Source organism: Triturus cristatus, chromosome 6 (assembly GCF_964204655.1).
Source record: "Triturus cristatus chromosome 6, aTriCri1.1, whole genome shotgun sequence".
Taxonomy (NCBI): domain Eukaryota; kingdom Metazoa; phylum Chordata; class Amphibia; order Caudata; family Salamandridae; genus Triturus; species Triturus cristatus.
Window position 1 is genome coordinate 1,432,826,187 of NC_140589.1, and position 26,467 is coordinate 1,432,852,653.

Consider the following 26,467-nt stretch of genomic DNA (forward strand, 5'->3'; position numbering starts at 1 on the left):
TTAGTAATTTTAAAGAAGTAGGTAGAGCAAAAGTATCTTGAGGAACCTGTTGGTTGAAAAAGCTTTTTTTTTGATCACCAAAATAAAATATCCTGGGTAGCGGCGTCTGCACTTTGAACTGAGCAATGACCCTATCGCTCAATTTTTTTTTTTTTTTTTTTATTTTCTTGTGGAGAGGTCGTTACTAAGCGTTGCTAACGTAGCAGAAATTAGGCATGACCGACAGCAGTACAATATTCGCACCTGCCCAACATCCCCTGTCTGCACACAAAACTATCAAATGAACAACAACCCAGATCTAGGATCTGAGCGTATCGTTGGATACTGCCTTACAGATGGCAGGCCATCTCCTCAATCCCAAAAAATGGAAACAAACCCTTGATCACCAACCTAGGCGGCCTGCTTCGTTATTGGGTTGCTCATCATCGAGACCTTAATCTGGTGCTCCAGGTGGGCTCCAAAGTTATAGGACCAGCGGGGTGCAGGCCCATTCATCACCCTCCTTACCTCCCCCCGCCCCCACTTGTGATTTTATTGAATATTATTGTAGATCCCCCTGCTAAAGTGTCTGTGGGTTACTTATAGGTATATTTTATCTGTGAGTTTTCTGGATCCCAGCACGGTCTCAAAAAATATCCATTTAAGTGCTCCTATAACTGCGAATTGTTCATTTGATCTGTTTATATCTAGAAGATGCAATCTTTGGACAACCCACCGTTCTCTTTCCCCACATGATTGTGTAACATCCCCCTGTACACACATTTTTCATCACGCTCTCCATCCTCTATGGCTTCTTAAGTCCTAGTTTCAAAATCTGAAAACCGGTGTTTTGGAGCACAGATTGGCTTTTGCAGCCTTTCATGGTCCTAAATCAATAGTGGATTTGGTAAAAGAGCAGGAAGCTCTGTGCAAATAAACTCCATGTTTAAAATGTGCTCAAATGGCTAGCCGTACCCTCCTTAAGAGGTGGCCTTTGGATAGGAATATTTTTTACTTTTGCAGAGCCATTTTCCTTTTGGAACGCTTCTTCGTGCATAAAAAAAGTGCTTTCGTTTTTTTTAAATGCATTCAGTGTATACTGTATTCATTACAGTTCAGTGGTGAAGATGAAGTAGAGCTTTGTGAACTGAGCTAAGCATCCGAATTCAGGTTTAGTCCATGCTGCCTGTCCGGCTCCGACATGCCGGCTCCTATCTCTGCTATATCCATGCACTTCCCTTATTGAATGGGATCCAAAGCACCTTCATGGCAGTTTGAGGTCTTCCCCAATATAGTTTGCTTATGGGCACTCCGCTTCGAGGTGAGCAGTGATAGTCCATTATAGACGAGTTCCTTCTCGCCTGCTGTTGAGTCCCGAGTAGGTGGACCTGCTGGGCTAGTTGGGGAGAGCGGCTTCTGCTGGAGGGTTCTGGGACAAGTGTCTGAGATACCCAAGAGCTGGAGGGGTTCTAAGTGGGAGGCAGGAGGGGGTGAGGATTGTTATAGGGCCCCACCCCTGGTGCTGCTGGAGATCGTTTGGGGGTAAGCCGGAAGAAACTGCTTGGGCAGCAAATGCCCACCGCCAGCCCAAGCATTAAGCATTCTTGAAGGGACCTCATTATTGGTAGACGAGGTGGGTATCCTGACAGTCTAATAAATGGATAGAGAAGGATGAAAGCCAGAAACTTCACGCTCCGTAATCTAATGCATCTTGGTGATAGCTTATTAAACGCCCTATTTACTGAAATGTTGACTAAACACAATACAACTTTTTTTTTTTTCTTTCTGATGACTGGAATGCACTCTATTTGAAGCCGCTGTGCTGTAGAGGACACTGTCAAGGTGCGGCAGTTCATAACAGATGTTAAATACAGATTATTTCACACAGTATTAGTTAAGATTGACACAGGTTGAGTCTGTGACCACACTAGGTGGTTGAAGGAAAACTAAATTATCTACATCAGTGGGAGGGTAGGTCATTGCAAAACAAGCACAGCTGACCTGAAGTACCTGGAACAGAGTGGAATATAAACCTCAAAAAATTGCAACGCGTTGTAGCAAAAACCATTCTCAATACAGGATAAGAGACTCGTGGAGTGTGATTATCGTAGTATGATTTGCTTTAGTCAATTCCTGCTCATTCATTGGTGTGATACTAATACATACTTAAGAAACATGACTAACAGTGTGACTCGTGAAACGCGTGAGAGTTAAAACTGCATCATAAAAGCATGCAGAAAGGTTGAAAACTGGAATGTGTTAGTCATGTTTCTTAAGTATGTATTCATATCACACCAACCAATGAGGAGGAAATAACTGAAGCAAATCACACTAAGATAATCAGGCTCCATCAAGACCTCCGGCCTATATAAAGATCCAAGAAAATGTGGTTACTCCCTAGCAAAACTACGAACACCAGTCCAGAGTAACCACAACTATCAAGATATAACCACGCAGTCCTTCATCAAGTGACTACTTTACAGGGCTGTGATTGTTGGGAATCACGCACGGGATTCATTAAAGATTTTACCTGAACGTATGGTTACCTGTTCTGACCCTGTACCTGCTATCATTGGTGACTGTCACTACCCAAGTACCGGTAATTGAACTGGACCAGTTGTGGCTCTGCGGTAAACATCTTGCATACTCTTGTTCGTTTCATCTTAAGGTGACAAGTTCTATAGTTACCTGCACTTATCGTTAAGTCCATCCTCTGTTAACATAATTTCTGTCCATATTGAAGGCTCATGGGAGACGATGGTTTAAATTGCCTTTTATGTTTGCTATTAAGTGAATATCCCACTTTACAGAGCACTGGTTTCTGTATAAGGACAGGTTTCCTATGAATGGGCCAGCATCCACTTACTGACCCAAGAATTTGCATCTAAATATGCAATAATGTGTAGCCCGCCTCCTCATGCTGTCATTAGGTAATGTGGACAGTTTGGTAGGCCCATGCAACCATTCCTAGGGGGCTATTTCTGTTATCTGCCTCTCTACCCCGTTGGCGAAGCAAAGGTTTCCACTCACATTGTTGTCATGTAGTTCCTATATATCCTATACAGGATCTGCGCGTTCAGATAACATAAACTGTGGGTTTGGTGGTAGACTGGTTCCAAGCACCCCCACCAGATATGTTAGCCTGTTTGCATTAGCTAGCTCACAGTGCCACTAGAATCTCCTTTTATTGGGTAGAGAATATTTTCTGACAACCTCAGAACATGACAACCCTGATCCCTCAGAATCATGGAAACAATATATTACTTTCCTCTCAGTCACTTGTGCTCACTTGGTTTGTCTCAGAGATACACAGAATACACAGTCTGGGCGTTTCAATAAGGATTTTTGAACAGTTGTTGTTCTAGTGTAGAATAGATTTGCTGTAACAACCATTAGACAGTAGCAGAGATATATGATAAGCAGTACTACGAAAGTAAAGGGATGGTATAGTTTTACCATTTTGCAGTAATCATGAATATATACAAGTACATAACACATATGATAAAGTGCGTACTCCTACGATGTCTCCCTAACTAGATGTACCTAAATGTACCTAGCATTGGTGTAGGTGTTATGCCAAGAATCCCTCTAAGGTCTAGTCAACCCCATTACCTGAGTAAGGAGGGAATATGGGACCCCATCCTGGTCTCGAGTTGGACACCCCGTGAGGGATGTTAGGATGTTAGACCACTGCTAGCTAGAGCTTCTGCATGCAGGAACCTCAGCGTCTCTGGTCAGTGTGTCAGCCGGGAAGTCAGGGTCTCCTCTGTCTGTCTAAGCAAGACATGATGTATATATACCCACAGGTCTCCCCAGGGGTCCTACCTTGCTGTGTTACTGTGTCTGCCTAAAGGATGACGTTGTGCTTGAACTTTAAACATAGATATTATACAGGAGATGTTTGTCCTGCTGTCAGTCCTGCTGTGCTTCCAAGAAGCCTAATGCATGAGTTTCGAATTGGGGTAAAACCCGCGTTCTGAATGCAGTATCGTATCTAGGTAAAAGGTCAGTCCCTATGAGCCGTTAAGGATGTAATGTAGGGAAGGATATAGGTGAAAGGTTGCTGTGTTACCTGCGCCTATATAGGGTACCTATATGGAATATGACATTGTCCTTGGCAGCGGATGTGTATTGCTTCAGGGTCACGGGCCTCAGTGTAGCATAGCAATCAGGCCCTATGATAGTTTCTGTAGGTCAATCTCCTTACTTGTAGGATAACTAGGTGCTTCTCTCTTCAATGCATGTCTGCATCATAGGCTCACCAACCAACTCTGAGACTACCAGTAGTTTCATTACAGACCATGTCCGGCAGCTCATTGGGCGTGTGTGTGCATTGTCTTTGCTCTCAGTGCACTGTTACAGAAGGGGCTGTAGATGCTTGTGCGGCCTCTTCTGTAACACTGATTGAGCCAGCTCGATTTTAAGAGGGCGTTTACGTGCCCTCATTTGCATATACACATTCTCCCATCTCATGCAAATGATGGAAGCACTTTGCCTCTACACCCACGCTGTATTATGGACATTGGTGCAGAGGCAAAGAGGCAGTCATGAGGGTCACTCCCTGTGTGCCACAAAAAGATGGCACACAGTGTGTCACCGGAGAGCTACCTTTTAGAAGGGATCGGACTAGTCAATGAACCTCCCAAACATCTTCCACTAGGCAGGTGCAATCGCCCACTGCACCCACCTACAGGAGGATCTCTGTCCCTTCCTTTTATAGAACCAATCTTTTATTTGTTTTAAACATGTCAGCATGTTAGTTAACATTACACAGCTATTAGCCTACAACCAATAAGGCCGGCAGCATCGATTGTAGACACACTACATGTACACAGCTTCTTTGCCTACAACCCGAGGCTGGCAGTGCATTAGGTTGTGCCTTCCTTTTGAAGTGCAAGTGGGTGCCTTCCTCAAAAGTGTAAGAAGGAGAATCTTCGTCAAGTAGTTTGCCACACTTTTACTAATGCGCTGTCCTGGGACAGGCTTGAGTTTGCGGTTGCTCTGGGGCAGCACAACCGGTTTACTGTAATGAGCTGCGCCAGGCGCACTTTGGGCAGTGTGCGCTTACCATAATACAGTCCCAAGGTATCCACAAATGCCTTACATATTCACCTCTTGATAGAGAGTTAAATAAATGTAACTCTGTGGGTCAAAGATTCTTTGTTTCTGGCAGTCTGGCCCTTCTCTCTGCTGATGGCATCTGCCTTGTGAGTTTAGGAGCTGTTGTAATTGGTGAAACTTATAGTGAATAGTTTTCCAGAGCACGTGAAACAGCACTTTATGGACTTGGTCAGTAAGGGATTAGATGCATCCCAACATAAGTTGACCAATAATTGTATTACTGTTTTCCATTTTAAAAACCTAGACCATTTAGTTAAGTGTTGTAAATACCTGTGGGGTAAGGACAGTGTTGGAAAGACTGTTCACCTTGTGCAGCAGGTCCTAGCGGTGGCTATAGTTAAGAGCTATCCTAAAGCAGATCACTACTAATAGACCGTTTTTGAACAGATTTCATGTCTTTGTTTCCTCCGACTCTGTTTATTGTTCCTCTGTGGGATATTAGTTTTTAAAAATGTTTTTATTCTTCATGGCGTCCTTGTAAGAGCCGATGAAGTTACCTGGTTTAATGAATTGCCCTGAAGACATTTTTGTTGGTGGCAATAACTTCCGCATGTAGAGTTTGAGAACTTCAGGCTTTATCGGTTTGTCCCCCTTTCACAGTTTTCTACCCACATAATATGGTTCTTTGCACCTTTCCATCCTTCTTGCCCAGAGTGGTTTCTGCATTTCATACGGCTCGGTCTAAAACCCTTTCATCTATCGTCCCTTCTCCACATTCGACCAAGAAGTAAGAGCCACTGCATAGGCTAGGCCAGTGGCGGCTCCTCCGCTATGGCGGAGGAGCGTCGCCTCATTGCTTTTAAGTAGCGAGAAACATAAAATGATCATAACTTAGTTATTATGTTATGCTTCATGTCCTGCTGCTTTGTGGTGGGCGGGGCTGCTCTGCTCTCGGAGCAGGGGAGGAGTGGTTTGCCCACTACTAAGTGCGCAGTGACTGTTTGGTCTGCCCTCTCGGGCCGACCAAACCAGTCATGCGCTCTTTTACCGTTCTCCATGCAGGCTGCATTACAGCCTGCATGGAGAACACGCCCACCCCTCCAACCCCTGGCTGAGCGTCGTGTCACGGTGCTCAGACGAATTGCAATGCTGCATTACAGTGCTGTAATTGGCTTAGGGGAGGGGGAGCCTGGCTGCCTGCTTCCTGGGGTCGAAGGCAGGAGAGCAGGAGCAGAGACGAGGGACCCGGCCTCAAGGTACGCATATTTTTTATTTCACCCCGTGCGACAGACCCCCCCCCCCTCCCCCCCCCCCCCTGCTGCTCCACACCCGCGAGTAATGCCGGCCGCCTCTGGGCTAGGCCCCAGACATATGGTGTGATTAAATAGATCAGACTTCTCCAGACAGAATGGGTGATCATGTCTTTGTGGCTTTGCTAGAGTTAAGAAAAGTGGGTGGTGCTCAAACATACCCTTTTGGCCTGTGCTCCTTTGTAAAGCTGTCCTACCCTTTGACCAACAAAGACCCTCTGGAGCACAGTTGTGCCCACTCCTCCAGTCGCGGCTGCTCCCGTGAATCAGTAGTGGGGCGGGAAGGGGGGGAAGAGGGGTAGAAAATAAAAAGAATCACTTACCGGCCAGGCAGTAGCTGCCTCTCTTCCGTCCTCTTCCAGGCTTCTGTTGGACCAGGAAGCAGGATAGGCTCCCCTGAGCCAATCACAACGCTGCAATGCAGAATTGTGATTGGTCTGAGCACCATGGTTCGGCACTCAGCTGGGGAATGGGAGCCTGGAACATGCAAGGTGTGCATGAATGTTTGGCTGGCCCTAGACGGCCGGCCAAACATTCATGCACACTTAGGAGGGTGGCACCACCCCTCCCCCCTGCGCAGCCTAGCCCGCCCTGCAAATCTGCCCCAGCACAGACAAATTAAATAGTAACATGTTATAATTTTATTTTAATTTTTTTGCTGTGCTGAAAGGCAGTGGGGTGACACTCCTCCACCTTAGCGGAGGAACTGCCCCATCTCTCCTCTAGATCTACAGCTGCCTCAGCAGCTCTCTCAAGAAATGTCCCGGTTGCTGACATTCACCACATGGCTATATGGTCATCTTTGTAAACCTTTGCCAGGCACTACTTTCGCAAGTTTCAGTCATGCAAAGAATGTGATTTTGCCTGAGCCCTTTTAATGACAACCTTGGTTAACCGACACTATTCAGTCCCTTCTCCGGGGTATTGCTTTGAGACTCATTGGTAAAGTGAGAGCCATCTGAAGTGGTTTAGTATTTTGGCGGGCGCATAATCTTCCTACAGATTCAGCACATCCCATGCCCTTTCCCTAAGGAGAGTGTGCTGTGGCAAATCTGACCACTCCCCTCCAGGTCATTACGAACTCTGTTTCTTGCCTTGGACTTTTGTGTGCTGGCCTAATTCCTTATGGGTGTTGTAATTTTGTTTTGCTTCAGTTGAACTAATTAGACTATCAATCATGAAATCAGTGAATTGTAGATGAAAAATTCAGAAGTGGAGATAGTGCCCATGATGACATAGGGTGTGGTGGTCACCCTAGCCATGATGAAGATCCCAAGTTCACATGATGTGTGCTGTCTTTGTTGCTGTTGTTGCACCTTTCTCAGTTCCTGCCTGAATGCCCATCTGTGGGGTGTGGGTTGGAATGGATAACATTTTTTTTGTTTTAATAAACTTACCTTCGCCGCACGCCTCTCCTCTGTCCTCTTCATCTGCCGGAAAGCACCGGAAGCAACTAGGCTCCCTTACTCTCCCAGTCAATCATGACACTGCATTAGCAGTGTCTTGATTGGTCTGAGCAGCCTGTTTGGCTGCTCAGGTAGAGCCTGGGCATGTTCTCCACCAAGCTGCGCAACACAGCCTGGGTGGAGAACATGCTAAGTGCAAACTACTCCTCTCTCTGTCTGGCGTCACAGAGCCAAGCCCCGCCCCAACCTGGCTCCGAGTCCACATAGAAAAATAAAATGATAATAATGTCCTATTATTATCATTTTCTTTTTTGCACTGCTGAAATAGCAGTGAGGCGATATTCCTCTGCCTTAGCAGAGCAGCCGCCACTGAGGAACTAACACAAAACCCAGTGTCGTGTCAGGAAGTGGAATTGTGGCTGGAGCTGTACTGACCTGTATGGCAGTGCTGAAGAGATATTGCTGGGGTGAAGCTATCTGAAGCAAACTCGGAGATGATGGACGGAGCGCTGAAACTTTTCGAACACTCTCCCCTAGTCACAGATCTGGGTTGAATTCCTCATCTTTCTTTAGCTCACTTTGTGACCCCAGTTCAGACCCAGCCATATGCAAATCAGTCTTGACCCCTTTGTGTTTGCTTTGTTCGCCCTAAGTTGGCAGGGTATGCTCAGACATGGGTCCCTTGCTCACTTTGCCACTGGATTCAAGCTAGCCTGGCTGATGAGGGGTAACTCCAAAACCAGTCCCAGGGTGCTTGTTTTTGGTCCAGTGAAGACCTGGCTTGGCAGCTTGGGCTTGAGTGTTCCCATGAGAAACCGGGTCAAGACTGATTTGCATATAGCTGTGTCTGAACTGAGGTAGTGAAGTGAACTAAAGAACGATGGAGTCAATCCAGACCTGTGACTGGGGGTGAGTGTCTGAAAAGTTTCAGCGCTCCTTCTATCATCTCTCTGTGTTTGTTTTGTTCGCCCTTAGTTGGCAGAATATGCCCAGACGTGGATCCCTTGCTCACTTTTTCACTGGATTCAAGCTAGCCTGGCTGATGAGGGGTGGTACCCCAAATCCAGTCCCAGGATGCTTGTTCCCGGTCCAGGAAAGACCTGGCTTTGCAGTTCGGGCTGGACTTTTCCCATTAGGAACAGGGTCAAGGCTGATTTACATATGGTTGGGTCTGAACTGAGGTGGTGAAGTGAGCTAAAGAACGATGATGGATTCGACCCACATCTAATAGTGAAAGGGGGTGAGTGTCTGAAAAGTTTCAGCGCTCCGTCCATTATCTCCTTGAGTTTGCTGTGAAGCTATCTGAAACCTGATTGGAAAATTCTTAATGCGAGGAATATATGGAAAGATTAAGTATCCACTAGAAAAATCTTTACCACAGGTAAGGAACATCTTGGTTTGTTATTCAGTGGACAATGTCCTAAAGAACACCACTGCGAAGTTGTTTTAAAGTACATTCGGCCTGTATAATAGCTTGAATACACCATTAGTGTTAATAGTGCTGATCACAAGTATGTTTCCTGTGCATGCCACTAGATGGCAGCAAATACAAAAGTATTTTGTTTTTGACTGGCCCTCCCTCTGGTTGAATTCGTTATAGGTTGGTCTAGGTTAGCCTGGGAAAAACGTAAACCGCACGAGTTCAGAAACGCTGTTTGTATGAAGTATCCCCTCATTCGCAATCTAATGTTTTTGCAGCTGTCTATTTTTGCTAATTATGTTTTAGAGAATCTTAATCTCCGCCTCGTATGTATACAAAAGAGATATACAATATGTTACGCGGCAGGGTTTTAGAAGCAATATTATCGTTGTGGTGCGCACACGCATCATCAAACAATTGTAAGAAGTTTGTATAAAGATACGGCGTTATTATTTTAGCTAGCAGAATCATAACAAATAGACGTCACGCGGCACTGCAACAATGGAAAGTTCCATTCCAAAAATCGTTTTTAATTATTTTTTTTTAAAAAGTATTTCGGATTTAAATGCCAGCGTACTACTTCATCTGGTCCCAAGCAGCCAGTGGGCCTTATTATGACTTTGCAGTGGGTTGAAGTGGTGAAATCTCTTCCTCCTTGAAATGTGGCTGCGTGGATAACGTTTTCACCCTATTTTCACACTTATTTTGTCATGTTTTTGAAGCTATATTTTTTTTTGTACCTTAGTTGTGGTGCATCCCATTGTGAAGATGTAGGAATTCCCCAGAGTGTAAAAAAACAAATGGCTTACAGTTCACTTCAAGTTACCACTCAGTGCACCACCTGTCTTCCTGCCCATAATTCAAACTAAAACTACTCAAATTACTTTCATATTTCACTATACTAATTCACCACTAATCCTTATGGATTCCGGAGTAGCGTGCTACTCACCAAGAAAGTGCTTCAACACCCCATACGGGGTAACAAGCGCCATAAAAATGCAAACTCTTTTTTCCCTCTTTTATCCCCCCGCTATCCTTCTCAATCCAAATAACTGACTATCCATCACTCAAATTACTTTCATATTTCACTATACTAATTCACATCTAATCCTTTATGGGCTCCCGGAGTAGCGTGCTACTCGTACAAAAAAAAGCGCTTTAACACCCCATGAGGGGTAACAAGCACTATATAAATGCAAATCTTTTCCCCTCTTCTATCCCTCCACTATCCTGAATCCAAATAACTGACTAACCTATCCACCACTCAAATTACTTTCATATTTCACTATACTAATCCTTGGGTTCCGGAGTAGCGTGCTACTCGCCGAAAAAGCACATCGACGCCTTGTCGGGGGTAGTAAGTGCTATATAATTGCAATTGTAATACAATAATCTCAGTGTTAATAGCATCCACCTCTGTGCATGAATGTCACCAGATCCTGAACCAGTGGCTCTGGATCTATAATTTATAACCACAAAGCCGGGGTATGCAAAATTAGTGTAATTTGCTTTTGTTTAATTGGCAACATGTCTGCTAAATTGCACAGAATTACATGAAATACACATTCTTAATTTCTCCCTACATTTTAGTGCGAAATGCGCACTTGCATCCGTATTGGGCACAAGGACACATTCAAACAAAAGCCCTGCAAACAGCTGCTCGCGTTCTGTTACAGTGAGTTCACAGTAAAATTTGACCGCAAATGGCATGTAATTATGAAGCCTGGGCGGAGTTGAGTGCAAAAAAAAAAATGCTGCCGCTCTACCTGGAGCTCAGCAAGCAGCGGAGTGGGTTAGAAAAAATGCTGTTCGCGATCATTTTCAGGGCTGGGTGTTTGTCCGCACTGTGAAATTGCGAATGGCACCATGCACAGCGCAAGAGGGTGCTGCTTCTTTTCTGCCGCTTGAGTAGATTTTCTTCCCGAGCGGCAGCTTTCTCAACGCGAACAGACTGTTTCGCAACAAGAGTGGTCGCGAACATACGCGGCCACTCGTATTGAGAAATCCGACTGCCCGTGTTGAGAAATCTCGCCTGGCGGTTGATTTCCCCCGCTCGCCAACTTGATGTTGATGAGTGCGAGCGAGGAAAATAACTCCGCTCTGCGGAGCAGAGTTTTTCGTAGCTACGCGTAACGCAGAGTGCGGAAAACTCCGCATACTCCACGAGCGGAATTCACTGCCCAGACTTAGTAATTATGCAAAGGGGCTTAATAGAGGCATTTCGGGAATTACACCTAAGAAACATAATGCTAAATACCCTGAGTTACGCTAGTATGATTCAAGCTTCACCCAGGCCAACCACAGTTTTTTTTGTCCTTTAATATAATTATTGTTTACAACTTGTAAAATCTATGAGCGCAAGAAAGTATGACTAAGGCCTATTGTGAGTATATGTTGAAATGTCTGAATTTCATTATCAACAATTCGCTTCCCATTCTGAGTGACTAGGAATCCAGATTTGTTTGAAAAGGGTTGTTTGTCTGAATTGGGACGTGAATTGATACGGTAATTTTACATAAATTAGTACTGCATGCAGAATGGCCGATGGGGTTTCCTGGGACATATTTGCAGGTTAAACCTGCGGTAATGCGTTCCATGAAAAAGAGCTAGGATGCGACAATTATTGGGGAAATCAGTGCAGTAGCCGAGATTTGTATTATAATGTTCTGTTGGGATTTTAGGTAATTGCGCATCACAGAGTTACCAGTATCTGCTTTGTCTGAAATTATGCTTCAGAAATTGTGATGTCATTTACACAAGAGTCTTGGTATTGTAGTATAGTTGTGTGCTTTTTGGAGGAACGCATCCATATTGTATGTGCATGCCCCCGCTTCTTTAGTGCCTATGCTACTAATTTTCGCTCCTACTTTTTTGGGCACATTTTGCATGAGCTTTTAAAGAGGCACAGATAATCTGTATGGAAGAAAAGCAGAACTCATTGAAAATAATTGTTTTAATATTTGTTGGTACTGTAGACTGATCAAACTTGGTGCATGTTTCCTATTTTCTAAACTACAGATTTATTAACGTTTATTATGCCAAGGCCTACTTGCCCTTTCTTTGAAATCATAGATTTTATGACTAAAGTTCAAACATGTCTCCTTTCTGCTGTCCCAAACCACGTTTGTTCAATCTCCACGAACGGCTACTAACTTTCCTGATACCTTAGTTCCTGCATCTCTTTATCACGTGGTCTCTTCAGCAGGTAATGTGCATAGTTGGATTGGCCCGTGCAACCATTAGTTTCCAGCCTGGGAACATATTTTCTCTTTAAATTGTTTTCACCTTCACTTATGTTTTCTTTTGTTTTAATGAGCTGTGTGACAATTGTACCTCTTTGGCTACTGTGTATAATTTTCTTTATGGCCTGATTGTATTTTTAATATTATTCTTTACTTCCGTGTATTTTAATTTTTTTTTACCTGCAAAAAATTCTTTCTTTTAACTCTGAACTGATTTCTCTGTAAAGCGCTCAGAAGCCTGACTCACCTTTCCGATGCTATATAGAATTACTAATATAAATAACCATTAAAACGTGATCCTGATCATGCACGGAATTTATTTGCATTCAAACTAAGCCTTGCAAGATATGTGGCATAGCCAACATCCATGAAAGATCATGTTCTTGCTGATGCCTCCGTTGAGGTCACAGAGTGAGGCTCCTATCAGTGAAGGGATGAGCAAGGCGTGACTGTTAACGAACATTGGTTCCTTACTGTTCGCACCTGGGTCAGTCGCGCGGCCTTCTGTGAGGAGTTCTGGCAGCTTTTGTCCCCCTGCAGGCTCTGACTGAAACTACAAGTAGCCCTGCAGGAGTGGCCTAAACTCAGAACAAGGTTGGCCGGGGCGGGACTCCTGCGATGGGCACCTCAGAGGGGAACGTCAGCGGTGCCTCCTTTCCAGTGGGGTAGTATAGCAGTACAGTAAGATACCTGACACGGCCAGTACTTCATTGTAATCTATAGATTAATTCTTTCAGGAATCATTGCACAAGGCCATAATGGAGCGCATGTGAAAAGTGAGAGTTAAGGTAAAAGCCTGGTAATTCTAAGAAGGAAAAGACCAGTAGGTAGGTCTTCTGCGTCTTCGCATCTGGAATATCGTCCCCATCAGGACTCTCACCCTCCTGCACTTCATAAAGAACCTGAAGACATTTCTTGAAAGAGCTCTACAATGACACGCACAGGGAACCCACTATGTTTTCTTGCTCCTCACATACGTTGACGCTGAGCAGTCATCACCACTTACAAAAATACTTGTGTTGTGCTATATACCGGAGAATTTGCTCTGGAAGCTTTACGGAGGCGTGGCTTCACCCTTACAGTTGCTGACAGTTTAGTTAGTTCGGTCTTTCCAATGGACTTTCTTGATTTTACTTTCATTTATTTTCTTAACCTATTTGTAGCTACTTTCTAGCCTTGATTTTTTAAACTTTTAACTTTTTCATTGTAAAACGCCGCCATTCTCTCGCTGGCAGTGCTATGCATTGTTTTTGAGAGAGTGATTCGGTGGTGGCTTAAACTATAAACCGTATTTAACGGGATTTGACGACGCAAGTGCGGCGATGTTGACTGTTTACTGAGTTGATTGACTGGCCTGTGAGGAAGCCCGTGGCCTGGGAGCTTGCCAGCTTCTGGGTGAGCGATTAACCGAACCGTAGGATACCCGGAAAATGCAAGGGATTCGCATTAATTATGCTGGCTTTGGTGTAAGCTAACTGGCCCTCGGAGTAGAATACTGATACCCTGGTGCTGCTGTCTTCTGTCATCCAGCTCTGCCGAGGAACCAAACAAGTCGTCATCCACCAATAGCACTAACTACATACAGTACCTTCGCCAACACACTGAAATACTATTGTGTAGAACCATCCATACTGATACTGCCTAGACTGTGGGACTTCAGTTGCTGTATGAGATCTTTTTACTGAAAGTTGAATTGCATTAACAGTGATCACAAACATCCAAAAATAAATATTAAACATGAAGAGTGCACGGAAATGAAGCGGGAGTACGACCAGTGTTTCAATCGGTGGTTTTCTGAGCGGTTTCTGCGGGGCGAAGGGGGAGCGGATCCGTGCGGGGAGCTCTTCAGAGGTTACCGCGAGTGCGTGCAGTCCCCGGGGTGTGCTGGTGCGTTGTGCTCCCTGCCCTGCTGTTGCCGTCCTGGCCTGTGTGGAGCCCAGCGCGGAGCTGTACTACATTACCCAGCAGCCCTAGCAGCGGACCCGGAAGCCGCCGACCGCCGTTTCGCGCCTGGAGGCGCTTTAAAAACGGACACTGACACTAACAGAGCGGGTGATCTTTCCTTCGAGCTTCACTGCTGTGCTTACCGCAGTTTGTGTCCTTGTGTCTTTTGCAGTCCCCGGGGTGTGCTGGTGCGTTGTGCTCCCTGCCCTGCTGTTGCCGTCCTGGCCTGTGTGGAGCCCAGCGCGGAGCCGTACTACATTACCCAGCAGCCCTAGCGGCGGACCCGGAAGCCGCCGACTGCCGTTTCGCGCCTGGAGGCGCTTTAAAAACGGACACTGACACTAACAGAGCGGGTGATCTTTCCTTCGAGCTGCACTGCTGTGCTTACCGCAGTTTGTGTCTTTGTGTCTTTTGCAGTCCCCGGGGTGTGCTGGTGCGTTGTGCTCCCTGCCCTGCTGTTGCCGTCCTGGCCTGTGTGGAGCCCAGCGCGGAGCCGTACTACATTACCCAGCAGCCCTAGCGGCGGACCAGGAAGCCGCCGACTGCCGTTTCGCGCCTGGAGGCGCTTTAAAAACGGACACTGACACCGCATCGCGGGACCGCGCGCGGGCGGCGCCGGGCTAAGCCCGGGCAAAGGGCAGGCCCTCTGTGGCCCTCAGAGGCCAGAAGAGACTGGACTGGGCCAGGTTTCTGTGCATCTTGTCGAATGGTGGTGACCGCGCATTGACTATTGTTGCCATTTGATATATCCATTTGTTTTTTAATCTGATTGTCCTGTTTGTGAGTGCGTAGGCAGACACTAGGGTTTCTGGGCAGAAGCTTAACCTATAAGCGAACGGAATGGTTAAATCAAAAACTGTTAAAGCGATGGCGGCTCCAGCTACCCTAGATAATTTCCTGGTCAGGAAAGTAACACAGATTAATAATGATAGACGTGTATCCTTGGGGAAAGGCATCGTGATTGAAGATACATTATTAGAAAATGATTCTCTAAGCCAGCCCCAAGATCCTGAGATCAACCCGAGTGGTATCTCTACGGCCCTCCCAGTTTTCATTCCTGTAGAGGTGGAGGTCCATTCTGCTCCTCGGGTGTCGTCAAGTTCTGATGCTGATGTACTAAATGAGACCCAACCTGAGACTAGGCATACGAGATCATGTAGAACACGGTCTCAAAGGGAGAACGGGAAACATAATAATTGTAAACCAAAAAAGAAGGTCGGCAAGCCAAATACTGGTACTGTTATACCAAACCCTTTTGTATTCGCGGCCACTAATGGTGCTGGTAATGGAGCTAATCTAAACTCGGATATGATTGCCTCACTCTTAAAAAACTTAGAAGCTTCTTTTACTGTCAAAATGGAGGAGCTTATTAAACCATTAACCACTAAGATTGATGATTTAGCTAAGGAAGTGATAAGGCTGGGTGACCTGTTATTGTCTCGGGAGATAGTTCAGCCTAGTGGAATTGATTACTCTGGGGGGAAAAGGAGAGATACTGCTGTTCCTAATGATATACAGAATAAGGGGAGGGGAGAATCTGCTGATACAGTTATCCCAGGACCCGTAACTTTTACCCAGCCGGATATTCCTGTGGAAACTGTTTTGCAGCAACAATTATCCATAACTCCCCACAGCATTAGAGCCTCTAGTGTGGCGAGACACAATGGTCATCTTAATCTACCACCAGACTGTGCTCCTTTTGTAGTAGTACTGACCAATGTGCCCTCTTGTGGCACCCACCCTGCATCTCCCCATGATGAATCCTTTATCTCTCTGAAAAATAAGACAGTGTCCTGGCTCAACAAAAATTGTGGATTTCCGATTTCCTATTTTGACGAAATATTAACAGTAAGGCGTGTAAATTGGGTAGGGCCGTCCAAAAAGTCTGGTTCAGGGGACTGTATAGTCGTAAATTTTAAACACCCCCAGCATGTAGCAACCGTACTTTTGAGAGCTGCTGCACTGGTTTATAACACAAATAGTATCTGTGTACGCCCCTTGGGTTATTTTTATGCACATTTGTGCAAACCACGACTGCAACAGAATTTAACCAGGCGGGGACGTGAACCTTTTACTCCCGTGCAAGAGACCCATCTTCTGCATAATATTACTAATTCCTGTGGTGTAGGTGGACCGATTGGCGTGTCTAATAGGAGTGTTAGTGCTGGACACTATCAATATGGGCCGAATCTTCACACACAGAATAGGTTCGAAGTATTATCTGGTCTTGAACTGTGCGATTGACGGGGGGCACCTGCAGCTCAGGACATCGGGGCTTCAGGTGAACCTACTAATCCAGATAATTTGGTAGGTAAATTGTCAGGATGTCTTGCTGTCTATTGGAACATTGCGGGTCTTGCTGCCAAAATGTCTGATGTAAACTGGGTGATCTATATCAAACAATTCTCGATTATTTGTTTACAAGAAACCTGGGAATTGGGATGTGAACTCTTTTTGGAAGGGTATAGGGCCTTCTTCGTGCCAGCCTTGCCATCTGTGCGGGGTAGGCCCAAGGGGGGCCTTGTAATTTTTGTATCTATATTAATTCCCTGTGAAGTACAAAGAATTGTTGCACAGCATACAGGTGTAATGGGTGTAACCTTAAGTGGAGGTAATGTCCGTGTCGGGCTGGTGAATTTTTACAATGCTGTTCATGATAGTGGTGGCAGGAATCATATTTATTTTTTAAATTCCTTTGTTTCAAATTTTATGGAAAATGTGGGCCATAACCTCCTTATTATGGGGGATTTTAATTTGCATCCTTGTATAGACCCATTGCACAAATGTTTACCAGAAATGGTATGTGATCGGGCAGACTGTCTCCACATGGAGCACACAAAGGAGGGTGAACTGTGTAATGACTTTCTGAATGACCATGACCTCTGTTTGGCCATGTCTTTAAAAGACCCGCTATTTCGCTTTGATACCCCTACTTTTAAAGGGCATGGAAGGGGTACCTTTATAGACCATATATTGGTCTCTCAGACGATGCAAACTTTTGTGGACTCTTTTACCATCGACTTTAGTGAATTCAGTGACCATAATCCTCTTATAATCGGTCTAAACTGCCCATGGTTCAAAAAAGGTATTACGAGTATCAGGCAAGGTAGTTTGGTTACAACTGATGGTAAGAGGCGCTTAAAATGGTCTATGGTCTCTGAGGATGTCCTCTATAAGAATATCACTGCAGGTTGTGCCGAGGACATCAAAGTTTGTATGAATGGGGGAGGTGAACCCAAGCTGGTTCTAGAAGCGTACCAAAACATTACGGAAAGGGTATCAGCATTTCTATCGGTCCCATATAAACCCCGACTTAACTTAGGCCCGAGATGGTTCAGTCATGACTGTACTCTAGCTGCCCGTAATTTGAGGGTAGCCTTGGCAGCAACCCCGAGGAACAGGGAGGCCGTAAAACTCTGTAGAAAGGAATATAAGGCTACTATTGCTGCCCGTAAAGAGTTTTTGAGGAAAGAGGCCTGGGAGGAATTGCTTGATCCAGCTACTTTGAATAACGGCACTAAATTTTGGGGTCTGGTAAAGAAACCTTTTTTGACTGGGGACTCGGGAGATGGACTGGTTTGTTGTATAACAAAGGAGGAATGGGAGAGTCATTTTAAAAGTTTATATTATTCAGAGGCAGATGCAACTATGGTTGCTGTCCCCTCTGATAGGGAAAGTACTGCCATCATTTTTTATATAAATGAGGTTCTGGTTGCTATAAAGGGTCTTACTGCTAACAAAGCCCCTGGCCCTGATGGAATACCACCTGATCTTTATAAATCTGATCCGGACTTTTGGGCTCCCATTCTGACTGCTGTTTTTAATGCAGCAGCCACATTGGGTTGCCCGGAGACTTGGGGTCTCTCAACAATAGTTCCGGTCTTTAAGAAAGGAGACAGGGGTAGTGCTTTGTGTTATTGCCCAATCTCGTTAATTGATTCAATGGTGAAGATAATGGGCAGAGTTATACTCCAACGCCTAACAAGCTGGACGAACGAAAACAATATTTTGTCGACCTCTCAATATGGTTTTTGTGAAGGGCGTTCAACTATAACTCAATGTCTTAATTTGTTTCTTATATTGAATAAATATACTGTTGTGTATAAAGGAACAATTCACCTTGCCTTCATGGATCTGTCCTCTGCCTTCGACTGTGTCAACAGGGGGAGGCTGTGGCAGACCATGAAGGATAAGGGTATTGATAAGGGGATTGTGGAGTTCCTTGCGGACCTGCACAATGACACAAGAGCTAACGTGAGGTTTTCATCGACCGGGGAAACTACAGGAAGTTTTAGTATCAATAAAGGAGTACGTCAGGGGTGTATTTTGGCCCCTTTTCTTTTTAACTTTTATATAAATGACCTTGAGGCTGTCTTACAAGAGGTAAAATCAGACTGCCCTAGAGTTGGTCTGAGGGGTATCCCTCTACTTTTATATGCTGACGATGCGGTCTTAATTTCCAGAACAGAAGTTGGTCTCCAGGCACTATTGAATGTTTTTAATAATTTCATGTGTGATAGGGACCTTAAGGTCAACAACTCAAAATCCTATATTATGCATGTTGGCCGACAACCGAAGAAGAAGTTCAATTTTAAATTGAATGATGTCTCTGTAGGAAGGTGGATATCTGACTATGGTTACCCCCAACTTTTTGCCTAGTGTCTAGCTGGTTTTTCGACTTAGTTGGCCTGAGATCCTGCCATACAGGGTCTCAGGCTGTCTGCTCTCTCTGTAAAATGGACTCCATGTACCCTAGGTACATACCCAATTGGTAAGGATCACCTTATTGGACCCTGTATAGTGTACCCTAGGTACCCAGGGCATAGGTGTACCCTAGGCCTCCCAGGGGCTGCAGCATGTATTATGCCACCCCTGGTCTGGCCTTCCAATCAGACACAACTGGCTGATCACTCAGCTGGGGCAAGGTCGTGTAATCACCCCTTGCTTAGATATAGTATGCCTATATCTGCCCTTATATATAGACACATGTGTACCTATCAGTCACTCCTATGGCAGGCCTTAACAATCCTGGAGGCAGAGTGCTTGGTTACATGTGAGATGGTGCTCTAGCATGAGCTGAGCCTGTCTGCAGCTTTCGGAACCATGTCCTTATAGCTGTTCTATGATATAGCCTACCATATACTCTTAAAGTGCCTTATAATCTTAAACGGTTATGGTAACTATGGTTTGGCTTTATCAAAACATGTCGTGTAAGGTGTCTAACACTTTGGAATAATACCCCCATACCATTTCTGGTGATGAGGATATTATTCCTCCCTTCAGAGAGACATGTTAAAATCCTACTTTGCTGTTTAACTCTAACCAAAGCCTCAGCATCACAAAATGGATGCTGCTGCCACAGACACAAGTCTGACCTCCTGCTGCTGGGAGTGATCCCAGCCAGGGAGGCCTGGACAATAGGTTTCCTGCTTGGGGAGGTGCTAGCACCTCCCCAGACAGCCTTTAGTGTATTGGGGCAGGGTGGGCTGAAAGGAAGGAGACATGCCTGGGGCACACAAGGTGTTCCTTGCATAGTCCAGTTCAAACCGGCGCTGGGGCACTCCAGCCCCAGCTCTGGCGCGAAACTGGACAAAGGGAAGTGGGTGTAACCACCCCCTCCCAGGTCCCACCCATAAGGCGTGACCTAGCAGGTATCCCAGCCCCCCAGATTAGTATAAGAGTGGGAGTTGGGCCTCAAGACTCTAGATTATCCTGAACCTGCAAAACTGAACAGAAACTCTGGACCTTCGACATTCGACGAAAGAAGAAGACTGAAGAATCTCCCTTGTAGCCAAGGAGTGGCTACCCTGTGCAAACAGGCACCATCAAGAGACTACCCTTTGCTCTGCGACCGTTCTACGAGGAACCGACTGCAAAGCCCGACCAGAGCCTCGATTTCCAGACTTCTCCGACCCTCATCCACATCTGCAGCAGAGCTGAGATCCGTGGAGGCGACGAGCGACGTGGGACCGGCTACCTGGGAAAAGTGGCTAGTAACTTACAGCGCAGCTTCTGAGGTACCCTCGAAGTTGTGCACCGGGGATTGAGAAGCCCCAACCCCAAGCACCATCTGCACCGAAGACCAGCCCCCCACACTCCACGAGTTCTGCGTGGGGCCCTTCAGCATTTTCCTGCTTGCCGCGTCTGTCCGGTTGCTTGCCCGCTGGCTAGTGGCCTTTGTGACGACGCTCCCTGAAATCTTCTGCGCTGGTTTGGCTCCTCCAGACTGGCTCCCGCTTCTCTGCAAAGAAGAAGCACCCCAGACCTTCCTGGTCTGCACCAGAAGCAAGTCCTTTGTTCTTCGTGGGTTCCGCTTGCCAAGGCTTGGTGAGTCCTAGTCCAACTTCGACGCCGCCGACAGCAAGAGCCTTCGTGGGACAGCTCGCCTCCTGGTCCTGGTCGTCCTCGACGCTTCCTGGTCCTCCTGGCTGCAGCGACAAGCTTCACCTTCACCTGCAACTCTTCACGACATCGCCTGGTTCCTTCCTGGTTCCACGTGGTCACTGGCTAGTGACCTTGACTCTGTCCCTTCTGCTTGCAGGTTTCTTCTCTTCTTGATCCCAGCCTTGGGATCCACCGGACACTCTCCCCTGACTGCCTGTCAGCATCTTTCTTCAGGCATCCATAGGAGTCGACGACGAAAACGACGCATCTTCACCCCTATGCACCCGCAGCCTGTGGGCTAGGTAACTTGGGTACTCCGGTGCTCATCAGGATAGTGACTATCCTAGTGTCTAGTTTTCAAGTCTCAACTTCCTAGCTACTCCGGAAGTGTCCTAAATCTATCTATTTCTAAACTGTAACATTGCTATTGACTTTTACGCATTACGCGTGAGTGTTTCCACTCTACACACGAATCCCGTGGGCCTCCCACTTCCTAACTAACGCTAGTGTAGTGTAGCCCCAGCGATTCCCTAGGCCTAGGCCTATTCTATTTCCGTGACAGTGGTTCTTATACCACTTATTTAGTATATGGTTTGCGTGGCCCCTAGGGCCTAACTGTATTACTTACCTGTGTGACTTACTGTATGCATTAATAAGACTGTGTTGTACTTACCTCTAAACTCATAAAGAGTGCTGAGGGTTTGCTTAGAATAAATACACTTTATTTTATATATATATCTGTTGTGGTGTCCTTTCATTTGGTATTCAAGGGATTATATATGGTATCACAGCCGGCTTCACATGCCATTCAGAGTTTAGCCTAAGACTGCTCTTGTCCATGCTACCACTAGGATAGCTGGTCTATAAGGTTGACTTTACAACCAATCACCATAAGGGTATTTGGACTGATATAAGGTGTACACTATAACTAGTGACATCATACATCAGGCCAACTTCTCACAGTCTCGATCCCTACCACTCAAACATTCACCTATTTAGGTATCTTATTTGATACCAAACTTAATTGGGCTCCTCACTTGGCCAAGAAAAAGGGGGAAATGACTAGAGTCAATGCCTCCATCTTCAATACTGCGTCTAAACTGGGGAATAAACCAAATGTGGCTATGATGAAATTATACAACTCTAAATCCATAGCCACTGCTGTATACGGTAGTGAGATATGGGGCTACATAAATGGCGAACAATTACAAATAGTTGAAAATAAATTTCTAAAACGCCTGTTATGTGTCCCATGTAGTACCTCGAACTTAATTGCACATGAAGAACTTGGCTGCCAGTATTTATCCGACATTGTCAGTTTAAAACCTCTGTTATGCTGGGTAAAACTATGGTTAAGTGATGAAATCCCTTTAACACATTTGATAGTGGAAGACCTTATATCACTTGATCATGCCATGTGTGTACCTTGGCTTAAATACCTGAAGTCCCAATTTTTGAAACTTGGTTGCCTGAACTTGTTTGATAAACCGAGGGATATAGTTAAGGGTGATGTAGCAGCAATTAAAAAAGTTTTCTCTATGAAATGTATTGCCCTAAGAGATGAAGTGGAGCTCTTAAAACCTAATGTTAGAAAGTATATTATGCTGAGTACTTGCAATTCTATGGAAAAGTATCTAACATGCCCCTTCACCTCACATGAGAAATTTTTGCTGACCCGATTCAGGTTTAACATTTTCCATCTTCTCTTATTTAGACCCACGGCAGATATTTTTAAGAAACCTGTAGCTCCCTGTGGCTGCGACGGGAAGTCTCCACAGGATATGCTACATTTTATGTTTTTATGTACATTTTATGAATATCCCCGTAGGAGATACCTTGTTACCCTTTTAAAGAAATTAAATTTTAAACAAATTAGACCTGCCTTTATGTACTTACAGCTGCTGCACCCGGATAGTGTCCTCCAGGTGTTAGAATTTTTAAAATTGACACTAAGATTTAGAAAATGTTTAGATGAGTAAATGTAACTTCCTCTGAACTATTAGTCGCCCATTGCACTTATGCACTTTTTTCCTGTACTGTTTTGCCTTTGCACTCTTTTATGGAATTTATGTATTGTATGTCTGTGTGATCGATTTTGTCATTATTGTGATGTTTTTTTAATATGAACTGTTTATTGATGTGTACTTTTATGGATTGAAAAATATCCGAAATAAAGTCATTATCTATCTATCTATCTATAAACAGTACTTGCAACATAGTGTGTGAACATTATCTGAAAAATGCATTCTCTAATATAGGTTGGTGCAAATGTCTCTCCCTCTAGGGGGCAATTAATGGCAGGCTATTCCATGGTGTAACTGCTGGCAGCTAGTGCAGCACAGCCAGTGCTTGGTCAGCTGCTCTGCAGCTCTGCAATACTGGGTTTAAATCTGTTCCTGCCTCGTACAGCTGTGTAGCGCTGTGTTATTGCGTCAAAGGACCAGTGTTTGGCCGCTGGTGCCTCTTAGTTTATCGTAAGCACTCCAAAGTTGCTAACACATTTTAAATTATTGTAAAGTATATTCTACAAGTCCGCAAATACAATTGTCTCATTTTGAAATAGAGTACTCTAAGATGATAAATCCATTTTAAAACACGTCCTCTTTATCCTCACTCTAAACACTGCAGAATAAGTATTTGAAGAACTTCCATGTTCCTTGGAACAACTACACAACCCTTTATTTAACCTCTTGATTGCAGAGGCGGTCCACCACCCGTGCTCAGCCTGATTCTCCGTTGAAAGTTTGGTCTGGTTTTAGGTCTCACGTACCAGACTGTCTGGTAGGCGAAAGTCTGTCGTGAACTTTACCAAAAACTTGCAGTGGGCTTTGGACTCCAACTATTGCTTACCATTGGTTGCCTTTGTTAATCTTATTTGGTTTCTTTTTTGTATTCAGTGTCTTTCCTTGTCTGCCCTGTTTGCCCCTCCCTTTCTTCTGCTTGTTCCTCCCTTGGCGCATAGCCTCTTTAACATCAGTTTCAAAGACTTACACCCTTCCAGTAGTCACATTTAGGGAACTACGTTTTCTTTTAGCGCTCAATGAGTTCATATGTCTTCTAGCTCACTCCCTCGCGTGCTGCTGCTCCTGTGCTCTGTATTGCTCTATGTGCTGCTCCCTTGTGTCCTTATCTTCTCTTAATCTCCCCACCTGGTTTTATTTTTACATTATCCCCCTGCCCCCTCACCATTGATTTCCTATCTGACCCCCTCCTCCACAAATTCTCCTCTGTTCCCTCTCGCAGGCATTTCCATTTGCTGCTGGGCACTTGGCTATTACAAAAGCACTTTCACGTACTTAAAAGAAATATATATAGTTTATTTACTGGTCTGAGTGGCGTCCACCATTTTAGAAGGGCATATTAAAAAAACAACACAAAAAAAACGCCTGTTTAATTCTGTAGGTGCATGAATACCTGATGATGCATGCACGTGCCTACAGATTGAAAACCAGCAACAGAAGACACATCTTTGTGCCTGTTTTTTGCAATGGTGCACAGCATTGGAAGAAATATTGGCATAATGAATAGGTGTAAAAGGCGAGATCTATTGGCTTTACCAGTGCTTAAATCAAGCTGATTTGACCCCCTTTTAAAACCACTAGATGTCAAATGCTGCAATAGTCAGATTTTTATTTTTTCTGCGTAGAGGTTGTTGATGGACTAATTTTAAAGTAGTCTATAATTGTTTTGTTTCCTGCTGTGATTTTTCACTTACCTTAGTATACTCAAATAATGCCCTTTTCGTGATTCTAATAGATGCTTCATTAAATATAATGGAAAAAACTACAGGAAATAACCCATAGACCCAGACGAGACCTGAGTAAATTTAGTAACGGACAACAGTGTCTCAACAGGTAGTACTTAAAGGCAGTTTGATATGGTGCAAAATCAATTTCCAACAGAACAGATAACGGGGAACCAATAACACTTGAAAAAAGCGGTCAGTATTGAAACCTTTAGAATATCTAATGTATTAGTTATCACAGCGCTATTACATTATATGCAGATTCAATCCAAAATTCCGTCTACACAGCAATGCTCGTGTGAAAGTGAACAGAGCAAGTGAGGCACATGACTGAATGCAAAAACTGCGAAAGGGTGCAAAATTTTAAAATGGAACCAGAACATGGACAATGAGAAGACCATTAATGGACGCATGTTAAGATCCACAGAGGCCAAACCGTATGAGTAGTTGACAGCGTTTTGACATGTTCAATTTCAGGCCATCATCAGGAGAGGAATACACAAATTCAATCAGTGCTGTATACAAAAGATAAAATCGGGGTCAGAATAGAATAAAGGGAAAGGAGGTCAAGTAGTGTAGGAAGTGAGCAAAATGCTTGCTGATGAGTCAGTAGGAGGACTAGTATAGTGATATCCGAAGTAATATCAGTGTCTTCGGGTGGTCAAGCAAGGTAGTTAAGAGAAAAGGAATTTGACCTGGAGTGCCCAGGAATTGGTACATTGGGTAGTCCAACTGGAGCTGTCCCTAGCATATAGTGTGCACAGTTGTGCAACCACTGATGGATCTGGAAGGGAGTGTTACGAATGGGTCTGAGTTGGGGCTGGGAATGAGTTGGGTAAGTCAATAACACACGCCCGATTCATTGCACTAGGTTCAACCAAGAAGGCACAATAACGACCTGGGTCCATAGCCAAGAAAAGCTTACCGCTAAATGGAGAAGGAGTGTGGAAAATTCCAACAGACTGAGCCTTAGGGTGTGGCAGGAATATTAGCCTCAAGGCATTACCCATCCAACAGGTATGGCTAGAAAAGAAAGAAATTTGCCATGAAGACGGGAATGTAATAAAAGTACTAGCACGGTGGCATAGATGACATTCATACTATAGCAATTACTGAATTGCTTCAACTTGTACTCTTGGTTGTCCACTCTTAACTCCTTCTTGTTGAGTGGACAAACCATGCAATTCTCACATCTATAATTCCCCACTATGAGTGGGAGACCCCATGAGGCCGTGATAGTCAGTGTTGTTTTGTTAGGTCATGTGACTGCATAGACCAAATGGTCCGCCAGTGCTCCCTCTTTTGTAGGAGAAGTGGGGGTGGGGAGGAGGTTCCGAAAGGGAATCGGTGTTAGTAAAATATTCAAGTTTCTCCTGATGATTTTGTTCACTCTGTTACTGGAAGGACTGAATGTTGAGACAAACATGCACATGTTTTCACGTTTGTTCTTGGGATAAGGGGAAGGTCTCTGTGACAATACCAGGCCTGTTTCCGTGCCCGGGAGATTAGTCTACGCGCATATCCACATTGTTTTTCGTATATCCACGAGTACTGCTGCTTCTCAAATAGTCGTTTTAGGTCGAGCCTAGCAGCGTGCATATGTTGCTCTGCGAGGCATGGTGTATTCAATATATATGCTTCCATCGCATGTCATTGGTGGTTCTGGGTGCCTTACTAAATTCCTTACTTTTGAATGGTAAATCAGGCCCATTTGTCCCCCCTTTTTGGTCTGTCGTTTCCTCCCATAGTGACTGGCCCTGTTACAGGGCTCATTTTGCTTCTGTCCATATCAGTTCGTTTCATGAACTATTTTTTCTGATTTGCCTGCCTCGTGTTCTGGAAATGTTGCAAACGCGAGCAGCTGACCAGTGTTACTGCTTTCCCCTCTCACCCACCATTTCTCATTGTGTTCTTCCCTTCGCACCTTAGCTTTCACTTATGTTTTACAGAGTCTGGGTCACTGAAGATCGAGTGGA

General features: G+C 44.8%; 1 protein-coding gene across 3 annotated transcripts in view; it reads left to right on the forward strand.

Annotated features, from left to right (window-relative positions):
• The window catches only part of MTHFD1L (methylenetetrahydrofolate dehydrogenase (NADP+ dependent) 1 like), a 1,409,858-nt gene that overhangs the window by 152,293 nt on the left and 1,231,098 nt on the right, over positions 1-26,467 (forward strand). The gene's annotated exons all lie outside the window — the stretch shown is intronic.